Source organism: Xenopus laevis, chromosome 1L, assembly GCF_017654675.1.
Source record: "Xenopus laevis strain J_2021 chromosome 1L, Xenopus_laevis_v10.1, whole genome shotgun sequence".
In the NCBI taxonomy this organism is placed as follows: Eukaryota; Metazoa; Chordata; class Amphibia; order Anura; family Pipidae; genus Xenopus; species Xenopus laevis.
Window position 1 is genome coordinate 51,368,537 of NC_054371.1, and position 13,848 is coordinate 51,382,384.

Consider the following 13,848-nt stretch of genomic DNA (forward strand, 5'->3'; position numbering starts at 1 on the left):
AATAATAAAGTCATTTTGGCCATCTCTCCAGCTGAACAACAGCACATCACTCAGGGAATGTTTATGGAAAAAGGGAATTACTGTAAATAGACATGAAACAATGGGTAGATTTTATTAGGCTCATAATTAACTAGTTTTATACTCTGCTACAAATTCTATATTTCAGCATTTTATATTGCCACACTATGGCACATATCCATCATACACACATATACATTAATCATACTAGAGGAAAGGCCAGGGTGCCCGGGGAGTTGTGGAGCCCCCCTAATTGGCCCTGGGAAAGGCAATATAGTAGGAATACTACTGACATTTAGGGAGCCACTATAACTATTTAGCCATGGGCAAACAAAACAAACAGATATTCCCCATTACAAACTTGTGGGCAAAAACATTTCCTGTTTTTAATTTTGTATTTTTTAGATGGTAGGGGGTCAACAAATTATTTCTAGGCTTTGGCAGCTCAAGATTTATACAAAAACAGTATATGATTACAGTTTCTTGGATATGATTGAATGATAAAGTATAACAAATTATTGTTGTCACAAAACAACATATTTTGTCATTACTTACAATGAGGGAAAATTAAACTATGAAAATAATTGATGTTTACAGTTTAACTCTTTAAAGGGGAACTATTGCAAATATGAAAGTTTAATGCAATCTTTACATTGCCACAATGTGTGTTATTAGCCTCTCTTTGAGTTGACTGGCAGCTGAAACATAGAAACAGTTATTTCTAATATAGCCTTGGGGGGCTCATTTTTAGTGATGGGCGAATTTGCGCCGTTTCGCTTTGCCGAAAAATTTGCGAAATCGCGCCGGCATCTCGTTTTTGACGCCGGTGCCCGTTTTTGACGCCAGCGCCCATTTTTTCGAAAAAAAAATTTTTGACGCCGGCGAATTTTCGCGGGCATTTCGCGAATTTATTCGCTGGCGGCGAATCGCCCAAATTCACCGCGAATTCGCGCCTGGCGAATAAATTCACCCATCACTACTCATTTTGCCTAGAAGGTATATTAGAGCTCACTCTTTTAAAATCACCAGACATCCTGTCTCTCTACATGCAGGATTTGTGCCAAAGTCCGTTATTTTATTTTTGCTGGAATCAGTTATTTTAGTTTGTTCTAATACAACTTGATTGTTTCAAAAATTGTACAGAATTTTAAGCTGATTGTATTTAGAAAATGTCTTATTTCATTATAATGAAGCTTAAGTTAAAGCTTCTGTGACACTTAAGGGGTTATTTTCTAAACTCCGAATGACAAAAAATTGTGGTTTTTTTTGTATAAAATCAGAATTTTTAGTGGAAAAAAAACATGAACTTTATACCCTGAGGATGGAAAAAGTCTGAATCCAAAAATCTGGCATCTCAGACCTGCCAAGGTTGCAAATAAGTCAATAGGGAGAAGTCCCAAAGATTTTTTGATCTGCACTGGGTTTCGTGCAATAACTCGAAGATTTTGGGGTTTTTGGGCAAAAATCCTAGTTTTCGAAGGGGAAAAGCCAAAAAATGCATAGGATTGATTTTTTTTCATGTTTTTTTCCCGCAAAAAAATTCCCATAAAAGTGTATTAATAAATAAGGTGAAAAAAACCCATGCAGATTTGATCCGAGTTTTTTTCTGAAAAACTTGAGATAAATTCGGACTTTGATAAATAACCACCTTAAAACATTCAACAATCGGGAGTCTACATCGGAATTCTGTAAATCCCCAATTAAGCCGAAGGACACCTATGAGACACCTATGATTAAGCACCGGAGGGTGTGAAACGCGTAAGGTGGGCCATGTGGGATTATTATGTATCTGATTTTTAAAGTGAATATAAATAAAAAAAAATTTTACTAAAAGAAAAAGGCCTTGGGACAGAAATCTTTTTGATATAAAAAATTTTTTTGTAAATAACCACCTTAGCCTTCGAGCTGAATCCTGCCAAGCAATATAAAACTGCTAATATCTCAGAAACTATAAAACTGCAAAATTTATGTAAATTGCAAATGTGCTCAATAAGCTAATTATTAATTTTTTTTAATTTAGATCCCCTTTAAAAGTGTGTTATACACAATTAAAATCTGCAATGTAAAAAATACACATTTCCCCATAGTGTTCCCCTGCAGGTGCTTTTCAAGCTGCAGCAAAACACTGGTAACCCCCTCCTGTGCCCAATTTCATTGACATGAGTAGAAACCTTAAGTTAATGTGTATTTTAGGCCTGCAATTTTGAGCATTTTTCTGCAAAAAGATGCCAGCAGAGAAACGCTACAGGTTCCATAATTAGTAAATTAAAGCAGATATAACGAGGCATAAAAGATAAATTAGCTAGAGGTCTAGTGATAATAGCAACCAATCAGACGGTAAAAACTATCAGAATATGGGGAAAAGCTCTTGGAAAGGGGAAATATAAACTTTTACCAGGAGAAAGAAACCAGCCTTATATAAATGTGCCCCTATACTGTATGTCTTGGCGTAACAAGATATTACAGGGCACAACAGCAAATTATTTTTTAGACACCCAAAATGTCTAGCAATTGACCTGTTTTACCAATATTTATTTAAATCATATAGGAATTAGGGCCTCGTGGGGCCCCTGTACCTTCAGGGCTCCCCGGCAGTCGCAGGGTCTGCTTCCTCTGTAGTTACGCCCCTGCTTGAATACATTTATGACCAGACAGTGTTGTAAAACTTACTGGAATAAAATACAAATTGTTGTATTGATTGGTACACAAAGTTTAAATATAGCGGCTTACATCGCGTACAGACACCATCCTTCTGTGCAACTGTGGTGTAAGCTTCCAGTGGATTAGTAAACAGCCTGAAATAACATATTTGCCAGACTCACATAAATCATGCAATAAAATGTTTGTTGCTGAAACTGTCCAGATTGATGAAGTGACCAATCCTCTGTAAGTAAATCATTTCTGCAGAAGGCAGCACTTCAGAGTATGTGTAGCTCTCTCGCCATGATACAAGAAGACTTGTTCTTTATCACAGGCTGTTTACCCTTTACTGTCCTGGCAAAACAAACTTTCAAGATTCATTGGCTTTCAAGACACACTGAGAATCAGAAAGGAATGTAGCTTGCAATAATTTACGTTCATCCCCTCCCTGGTGTGTGTATGTTTAGTTCATTAAATAATATTTATAATCCTTCTTAGTAAGGTCAGTAAGTGTCCATGGAAAGCAAAAAGCATTTAAGAAATCTTGCTGTACACCTGTGCTAGGCGGAATTTACAGGAGTAGCTACCTATCTTCACATGGAAACACATACTTATGTAACTCTATCTTGCCTAAAACAGGCTATATTTGGCTACGGAGGTTGCATTGGACCATCTTTCCACAGGATGGGCCTTCGCAAAGTGGACGGGTGAAGGTAAGGGTTTTGTTTTACTACAACTCTCTTGTGCTGTGTGTAAAATAAAGGTATAGGATGCCAGATGGTTCTTGCAAAAGAGGTAACAAAAGACTTTATTGTGTAAAGTGCCACAGGGCTAAAACAACACTTGAGATAGTATTGTAAAGTGTCAGTACAAAAGTAGAGCCAGATTCTGCAACACCACTGTGGAGACAGCTTTGGGATTCTAATGTTCAACCTTTTAGGGTTTCTAGTGATTTCCTTGCAGTAGAAATGGATCAGGAAGAAGGATATAGTCTGAATTCCTTGTACGTATTTGGTCCATTCACTGGGTTAGCAGAGTCTAGGGGAAAGCTACTACTTCTATTTTCCTGTTTGGAGCAAAGGCTGATCTTTCTAGATAAATCTGTCTGTCTCACATATCTTAGAACATGCTATAACAGTAGCTAGTCCTGTAAATTGGTCCCTGTTCCCTGACTTTCAGTTCAGGAGTTGTCCCTCTAGGGCAGCTGTACTGGGCCTTTTTGATCCCAGGCTCCCTGGAAAATCCACTCAGATCAACAGATGACAACCGAAGAGAAAAACCAACCCTTTCTAAACACTATGGGGGTTATTTATCAAAATCAGAATTGATCTGATTATTTAAAATAAAAATGTCTGACCAAACTAGAATCCACAATTTGACCTTATTTATTAATAAATATTATTTGATAAAATAGAGTGAAACCCTGTATCGTACGAGTTTTTTTTCCCCAAATTGTTTGATTTTTTTTTTGCCTCTTCCTGAAAATCCAGAATTTTTATGATTTTTGCCCGAAAAAAACTGAAATGGTCGGATTTTCAGACTAATTCCAGCGCAGACTACAGAAACCTCCTAATTGAATAGCGACCTCTCCTATTGACTTATTTTTCGAGTTTTTGGCATTTGGACTTTAATAAATAACCCCTATATGTCTGATGGGAAGTGGTCATCAACCTATGGTCTATCAAGATATGCTAATAAACATGCTAATATGCCCAGTAACTAAGAATATAGGAAGCACAGGAATTTAGAGCTAAAGGGGCTACCAACACTTAACTGCTAAGATTTAATTGATGTAAATTACAAGCAAAACCAGTGCACAAAGGGAGCCTTGTATTTTACCCCTGATAAGTGATTGGCTAAGGGCTAGTCCACACGGGGAGATAGCGACGCGTTTGCGGTCGCGGCGACAAAGCGCCGCGACAGTCGCCGTGACCGGCGCAGGCGACAGTTTTGTATGGGCGCCTATGTAAAAACGCCTGTGCTAACCACACGAGGCGATGCGCTTTTCAACAGTCGCCTGAAAAAGCCTGGCGAGGCATTTTCAGGCGACTGTTGAAAAGCGCATCGCCTCGTGTGGTTAGCACAGGCGTTTTTACATAGGCGCCCATACAAAACTGTCGCCTGCGCCGGTCGCGGCGACTGTCGCGGCGCTTTGTCGCCGCGACCGCAAACGCGTCGCTATCTCCCCGTGTGGAATAGCCCTTAATATAAAGGGCTCCCTTGAACCATGCAACAAATTAATAGATGCCACATGGATATTGGCACAGGCACAAACCTATACATAACCAATCAATGTTGCCATTTTAGCAGTCATCTTTCTGGTATCATTCCTGATTTACCCCTTTTCTGATTATGTCCAAATTCCTTTATCTTTAAAGGGATACTGTCATGGGGAAAAAAAAAATTTCAAAATGAATCAGTTAATAGTGCTGCTCCAGCAGAATTCTGCACTGAAATCCATTTTTTAAAAGAGCAAACAGATTGTTTTTATATTCAATTTTGAAATCTGACATGGGGCTAGACCCAGCTGCCCCAAGTCATGTGACTTGTGCTCTGGTAAACTTCAATCACTCTTCACTGCTGTACTGCAAGTTGGAGTGATATCACCCCCCTCCCTTCCCCCCCAACAGCCAAACAAAAGAACAATGGGAAGATAACCAGATAGCAGCTCCCTAACACAAGATAACAGCTGCCTGGTAGATCTAAGAACAACACTCAGTAGTAAAAACCCATGTCCCACTGAGACACATTCAGTTACATTGAGAAGGAAAAACAGCAGCCTGCCAGAAAGCATTTCTCTCCTAAAGTGCAGGCACAAGTCACATGACCAGGGGAAGCTGGGAAATTGACAAAATGTCTAGCCCCATGTCAGATTTCAAAATTGAATATTAAAAAAATCTGTTTGCTCTTTTGAGAAATGGATTTCAGTGCAGAATTCTGGTGGAGTAGCACTATTAAATGATGCGTTTTGAAAAAAACATGTTTTCCGATGACAGGATCACTAAATCACATGTTTGGTTTTTTTTTGTTTTTTTTTTCACAAATGTTTTTATTGGTTTTCAATATGTATGAAGAATTTTTACAGTAAACAAAAGAAAGAAAAGGAAATTAAAATAAGGCAAACAAACAATGTCAAGTACAGATTCAAATACAATAAAGCAGGGTTGACAAAGATAGGCTAGAATAGCGTCAAGTGATCGCAGAAAAAGAAATCAGGTAAGCATACCCCTAACTGTAGAAATTGAAAATTACTCACGATAGTACTGTTTGTAGACAATGGGTTAGCACGTGGGAGGATTATAATCGTGATACAGTGGAAGTAAACAGCTGGTTAAGATGATGACTCCTGGGGGTTCCCGTCGTGGCTGATTGTTGCGAATTACCCACGGATCGCAACAGGTGATCCGCCTCACAGACAGGATCGGCCCCCAACAGCAGCTCCCTTTCGTACCACGTGGTGTTTTGAAAAATTTGAAGAGTGAGTGATCTTGTAAGTGGTGTGAAGGTGTTTATGTAAGACATCCAGGTGTCAAAAAATTGTTCAGTGTTTTTTTCTTTGTTTGTTAGGGTCTCTATCCAGTCTAAGTGGAAGAGGTATTGCAGTTTCTGTCGCACCAAAGAGATTGGCGGAGGAAGTCGGGACAGCCAGGTATGTAAAATAGTCTTTCTAGCTGCCGCCGCAAGTCGTTCCGCCAGGGCCCTCTCCGGCTTGGAGATATGTGGGGTAGAGTGAAATTTGCTAAATATAGCCCAAGTGGCGTTAATGGTTATAGATTTCCCAGATAGGGTTTCCCAATAGCTGGCGACCTCCTTCCAAAACTGTTGTATGAGTGGGCAGGACCATAGACAATGTATCATATCAGCTCTAGGAGTTTCGCATTTCAGACAGCTGTCTGAGTGTGTTGTACCTATATGAAATCCTTTCAAAGGCGTCAGGTAAGTGTGGTGCAATAATTGCAGGGACATTTCCTGGTAAGTGCTAGCAGGCAAAATTTGCATCAGGCGCGTGTGGTATCGGAGAACATCCACATTCTTGGCTTGTGGGATGATTGATTTCCATTTTGTAAAGGCCATAGTAGTGGTATCAGGATCGATATTAGTCCTAATCTGTTTGTAGATGTGTGCGGTGGATTTAATAGTATCACGTTTCGGCCAAATTGAATCAATTGGATTGTTTTTATCTCTGTCCGTGAGTTTGGCCAGTTGTTGTGTAGCAAAATGTAAGAGTTGGATCAGGGAAAACTGATGGAGCTGCGAAAAAGGGTTTTTTTGGAGCAAGGCCGAAATGGGTTAGATTATGGTAGTAGGGGTGACCACGTCTTTAATGTTTTGTAAGCCTTTGGTATGCCAATCTTTGAAAATCAGGCTATTCAAGCCCGGAGAAAAGGCTTTGTTATTGAACCAGGTAAGGTTGATCGAATTAAAAGGAGATACGGCCGTTTTTTTCCGAATGGAGTGCCAGGTTTTATAGGCGTGGATAAATAGGGGATTTTCCTGCATGTTCTTGGGGATTTCCTGTAATGGCGTATGTAGTAGTGAGTTAAGTGACATCCCTTCCGACAGGGAGGCATCTAAAGATATTGTAGTGTAAATATTCCTATGATGGAGCCAATCACCTACATATCTAAGAAGGGCAGCATCATTATATTCCATTACATTTGGGAGATTGAGTCCACCGTCTTGTTTTTGGTGTTGAAGCGTGGCAAGTTTTATTCGCGGACGTTTCTTATGCCATATAAAGGTCCTAAAAATGTGTTGAAGTCTTTTGTTATCAGTGGTAGAGATGCGGTAAGGAAGCATCTGCATTTTATAAAGTAGTTTAGGGAATAACGTCATTTTAATCAAATGGATTCTTCCTGAGAACGTTAGGTTCATGTTCATCCATTTCTGAGTGTCTTGCTCAATTTGATCTATGACACGTCTGATGTTCGATTTATATATGTCCTTGTGGTGTTGCGTCAGATGGATTCCCAGGAATTTTATGTGAGTTTTGGCTTTTTTAAACGGGAATGGATTGGTCCAGTCTGACGGGGTGGTATGTTGTAGGCGTAAGGCTTCGGATTTCCCCATATTGATTTTAAATCCAGCTATAGTGCCAAATGCGGCAATCTTTTGCAGGATTACAGGCAGCTCCATACTAGGCTTGTCTAAGAAAAGGAGAATATCGTCTGCATATGCTATCAGTTTAATCTGTTGTGAGGCTACTTTAATACCTTGAAAGGTGGTGTCATTAAGTAAATGTCGCAGTAAAGGGTCCAAAGCTAAGTTAAAGAGTAATGGCGAGAGGGGACAGCCCTGCCTGGTACCTCTCCGTATTAGAAATCTGGGCGAGTTCTGTCCATTCGCCGTGATGTGAGTATATGAGTGGGAATATAATGTCCGAAATAAGTTGAGCATATGGATACCAAAGTGTTGGAATTTAAGCAATCGTTTAATGTGGGTGTGCGTGATTCTATCGAAGGCTTTATCAGCGTCTAAATTAATTAATATGCCGTGTGCTCTCTTTTCTAGGTTACACTGATAAATAGCAGCCAGTGCTGTCCGCAGGTCTTGGACTGGGTATTGCCCCTTAAGGAATCCTACTTGATGATTGGTAAGTATGTGTGGAAGGATGAGTTGCAACCTATCCGCCATGATTTTAGTCAGGATTTTTAAGTCCTGATTCAACAGAGAGATGGGTCTATAGGAGGATGGGAGGGTAGGGTCCTTGCCTTCTTTTGGGATTAATATGATCCGTGCCTCATTAGCTTCATTCCATAGGGGACAGCCTTGTAGAATATCATTAAAAAGCGTGGTAAGCAGCGGGGTAAGTTCTAGAAGGAGGATTTTATAGTATTCTGCACTAAGACCATCAGGGCCTGGGGATTTTCCATTTTTTAGAAGTTTTATTGTTGACATAATTTCTTGTTCTGTGATAGGTGCATCAAGAATTTCCCTATCCTGCACTGAGAGCTTGGAAAGTTGAGCATCCCGTAGGAAGGAAAGACCCTCCTCCGGATGATCCTGGTTCTCTTCGTAAAATTGTTTAAAGTAAGATTCGAGTTCCGCCATAATGGCTTCAGTGTCTCTAGCCCAGGGATCCCCAACCTTTTGAACCCATGAGCAACATTCATAAGTAAAAGGAGTTGGGGAGCAACACTAGCATGAAAAATGTTCTTGTGGTGCCAAATAAGTGCTGTGATTGGCCATTTGGCAGCCCCTATGTGGATTGTCAGCCTACATTGAGGCTCTATTTGGCAGTACACTGGTTTTTTTTACAACCAATACTTGCCTCCAAGCCTAGAATTTAAAAATAAGCACCTGCTTTGAGGCCACTCGGAGCAACATCAAAGGGGTTGGAAAGCAACATGTTGCTCACGAGCTACTGGTTGGGGATCACTGCTCTAGCCCAACCCTCCTTTGTTTTAAGTTTCTTAATAAAGTGGGAAGTATTGTTGAGTTTAGTTAATCGAGCTAAGAGCCTACCCGGTTTATTTCCCCATCTAAAAAACCTGTTTTTTGTGTGAGAGATTTTGTAGTGTGCACTGTCATGTAATAAAGTGTTAAATAAAGCTTTTGTGTCCATGTATTTTTTCCTGTCCACTTCAGAGAGTGTACGCTTGAAGGTTTTGTAATGTGTCGTGAGTTCCTTTTGTAAAAGCGTGTACCTGTCTTTGAAGCTTTTTCTCTGTTTTATTAAGTACGCCGTAATATGGCCTCTCAGAACAGGTTTGGAGGCAGCCCACAGTAGGTTGTGATCGTCCCAGTGTTGTATATTATCGTCCAGGTAATTCGCCCAGTGTTGTTTAAGGTGAGTTTGAAAATCGGTATTTTCAGTCAGATAGGAAGGAAATCGCCAGTTAAATGATGATGCTTTGGAAACAATATGTTTCAAAGTTAAAGTAACTGGGGCATGATCAGTTAAAGCTATGTTGCCAATTGTGGAGGCTAAGATGTTGGAAATTTGGGATTCAGCTAGAAAAAAGTAATCAAGCCTGGAATGCGTACCATGAGCTCCAGAGTAAAATGTGTAATCCTTAGTGTCCGGATAAGTAAGTCTATATGTATCATGTATTTGTAAAAACTCACACATTGTGCGTAGAGGTGCGATCCTTCTAATTGGGTAGCTGGAGGTGGCATCCGACCTGTCCATGAAGCGGTCCCATACTGTATTCATATCGCCACCTATTAGGTGGTATTATCAGGTTAGTGGGTCCCCAGGAGTCAACTCTTTGCATCAATTCTGAAAAGAAAAAATTGTTTTCAACATTCGGAGCATAAACATTGACTATAGTGTATGTCGTTGCTGGTGTTTCAATATCCACAATCAGATAGCGCCATTTTTATCTTTGTACGTTTTAGTCACTGAACCATTTAATGATTTACTTAGTAAAATTACCACACCCCTGGATTTAGTAGTAAATGATGCCGCTACTTGCTCCTGTATCCAGGAGTCCCTCAAGATTGTTTTGTCTGTGTTTTTCCAATGCGTCTCTTGTAAAAGGGTAATATGGGCTTTTTCCCGTTTTAGGAAGTCTAAGACTTTCCGTCGTTTTATCGGGGTGTTTAAGCCGTCTACCTTCCACGAGAGTAACTTAAGGTGCCTAAGAGGGTCAGCCTGAGGTAAATAAGGCGTAGGTTCACCCATTGTAGCGATATTAACCAATACCCCTTTTAGGGGTCAGTTGGGCGATTCGTCTTAATTTGGGGGTAGGCATTCTGTCCCAGCGAGCAGAAGCCATCCCAGGATAACCATTGTGATAGAGGTAAGAGGGGTGCATACGTAAATCTGTACTAATCACTTGACAAAATAAAAACAAAATAACTATGTACAATGGAAAAAGAGAATATTCTGATTTGGTCATAATAACCGGTAAGTTACCAATACAACCTCACTGGTAAAAGAAAACAGATTAGATATGTCAGTATTGACTGAAGAGTTCAATTAAGAAATTTGGCAGTATTGCAATAAGCAAAATACGAAGTAAGAGAGAAGAAAAGAAGGCAGTGAGATATGCAAAAGGACAATGAAAAACAGTATCTTCTACTTAATATGTAAAAACATGCAAGAACGTCATTGAATAACAAAGAACGAGTACTGTGAAAGGTTCATCATGGCACAATATCCAGTCCAACCGTGGTAAATCACATGATAAATAAGAGGAGGAGTTGGCCTGAGAGTTTGATGCGGGATCTCATGTTAGAGACCCTGGTTCAATTTCATGTGGCAACTCCTTTGACCCTGGACAATTCACTTAATCTTCTGGTGTCCCAATATACTTGGTGCACCCAAAATGGCTGCCTTGCTTACTTTAAAAAAATGGCTTTGAGTTCCATGGGAGAAAAGCGCTATATAAATAATTCTTTCCTTTAAATAATATTGTGTAATATTGTGCTGGAAGCTGTGGGGAGACCTCCTGAGACTATTTTGCTTTAACAAAATTCGCAGACCAGTCAAAGCTTTGCTTAGATCCTTGTCTTCATCACCATAGAATGTTCCTAAATAAAAAGGTAGCCACTTTTACTTGTTAAGGAATTTCCCCTTACAACATATACATACGTTTGAGGCTGGAGAAAAACGGCCAAGATAAACATGGGATCATTCAAGAGGAGCTTGCCAAGTTTATCAAGAAATTTCAAAAGTTATCTGAATGTTATCTTTCCCCCATGCTTCATAAAGAGACATTCATACAAATTGCTTAACCGGCGGTCGTTCAGACGTTCGCACACAATTTCCTTGCACAGAAAAGGGGCCACAGCGCTTTGTCCATTTGCAGATAATTGTATTATCCTGACTATGCAGAGCAGAATTTGTTTAACTGTAAAAGTGTAAACACTGTATTACACTAAATGAACACTGAAATCATAAAAGCTGCTTAAGTCGTCTTCATTTTCACATCTTGTTATAATCTCGTCTATTCAAGTTCTTGAATTAAAATAAAAGGAAGAATGTTAACGGTACAAAAGATTTACTATTTGCTGTGTTTGAAATAAATTCCCTTAACACCTCCGGGCCCTAGTTTTACAACAGTATACACATAAGGATATAAATCTAGTTGGAAGAGAACTGCAAAGATAACTCTGTGCTTCCACATTTCCTACAAGGAAAGGAGTAGGTGGGGCATAGTAACAATGATTTACTCGGCTTCTTCTTTAAATTTAAATGATAATACATCTTGTTGGTTATTACACACAGTGGAAAATTGTATTGATAACTGGGCTAATGTCTTTTACTTTGTGGTTAAATTTATGCTGCGTCAGGAAAGAAATAGGAGCAGTAACCGAGTTCATCTCCAGCCATTTGCACGAAGGTCATTATCTAGTCTTTAAAAATTCTTCACATTTAATTTTATTATGATTCATCGAAGGAACAGGCGATGCTAAAACCTTGTATGGTATAAATGATCTGTGTTTACAGTTTCTCTTCTTTTGCTAAATTGGCCGTAGCAAATTGTCCTTAAAAATAGTTTAGTACTTGTTTTTTTTTTTTTATTATTCACTCACACGCTTTCGGCTGGTAGTATTCAATTTCAATTATTGTTAGAATTTAGAAGATTGCTGAGATTAAACAGTTTATAAACAAAAACTTATATAACTGGATACAACCCCCTATGGCGCCCAAAAATACTGCATTATACATGAAGTATGCTAAAGTTTATGTTCTTAAAGGGATCCTGTCATCTGAAAACATGTTTTTTTCAAAACGCATCAGTTAATAGTGCTACTCTAGCAGACTTCTGCACTGAAATCCATTTCTCAAAAGAGAAAACAGATTTTTGTATATTCAATTTTGAAAATCTGACATGGGGCTAGACATTTTGTCAATTTCCCAGCTGCCCCGGTCATGTGACTTGTGCCTGCACTTTAGGAGAGAAATGCTTTCTGGCAGGCTGCTGTTTTTCCTTTTCAATGTAACTGAATGTGTCTCAGTGGGACATGGGTTTTTACTATTGAGTGTTGTTCTTAGATCTACCAGGCAGCTGTTATCTTGTGTTAGGGAGCTGTTATCTGGTTACCTTACCATTGTTCTTTTGTTTGGCTGCTGGGGGGGGGAAAGGGAGGGGGTGATATCACTCCAACTTGCAGTAAAGAGTGATTGAAGTTTATCAGAGCACAAGTCATATGACTTGGGGCAGCTGGGAAATTGACAATATGTCTAGCCCCATGTTAGATTTCAAAATTGAATATAAAAAAATCTGTTTGCTCTTTTGAGAAATGGATTTCAGTGCAGAATTCTGCTGGAGCAGCACTATTAACTGATTCATTTTGGAAAAAAACATTTTCTCATGACAGTATCCCTTTAAAAAGTCATTGGTTAGTTGTATTGCAGCATGTTTTGGCATCGGTCGGTAGAAAGTATCAACTAATTATAAGTGCTCCTTAAAGGGCAACAGTCACTCTAGGTTACACTCACCATTGGAGCTCCCGGTGTGGGCTGCCATCTTACATAGCACGCATGTGCTGTGTCACACGCTCATTAAGCACACGCATGTGCCTCAACATGGCCCACACAAGAGCTCCCTCCTGGTGCAGGCAGCCTGGTGCCAGCGGGGACAATTTTTTAAAAAAAGACTATTGAATCCCTGAACCGGAGTGTGGGCTCTTTTAGCCTGCACCTCTGTCAAGGTAAAACAAAAAGGTGACCAGTGCCCTTTAAATATTATAACTAACAATAAAGTTTGGTAGGTACGAAACCTGTTAGCCAAAAAGCTCAAAATTACACTTCTATAAACTCCATTTTAATTAAATCAAATTTTTAAAAATGGATTTTTCTCTGTAATAATAAAACAGTGCCTTTTGCCTTTTACATCTCATGTGTATATGTGTATTGCCACCAAGCCCTGGTCCTTGGACACGTTAAATCAAATTTTTAAAAATTATTTTTATTATTTTTCTCTGTAATAATAAAACAGTGCCTTTTACCTGACCCCAACTAAGATTGTTTACTGGAGGCAAAACAATCCAATTGGGTTTAATTAATGTTTATATGTTTTTTTTTAGTAGACTATGAGAGATCCAAAGAACGGAAAGACCCCTTATATGAAACGTTCCGGATCCCAAGCATTCTGGAAGATAGATTGCATACCAGTATAATCTATGAGAGGTTAATGTAGCCAACATACCAGCCTGGAGAAAAGAAGAACTAAAGCCTAACAAATATAATTAAAAAAAAAAGAGCAAAGCAGAAAAAGAAACTACATAAATCTAATA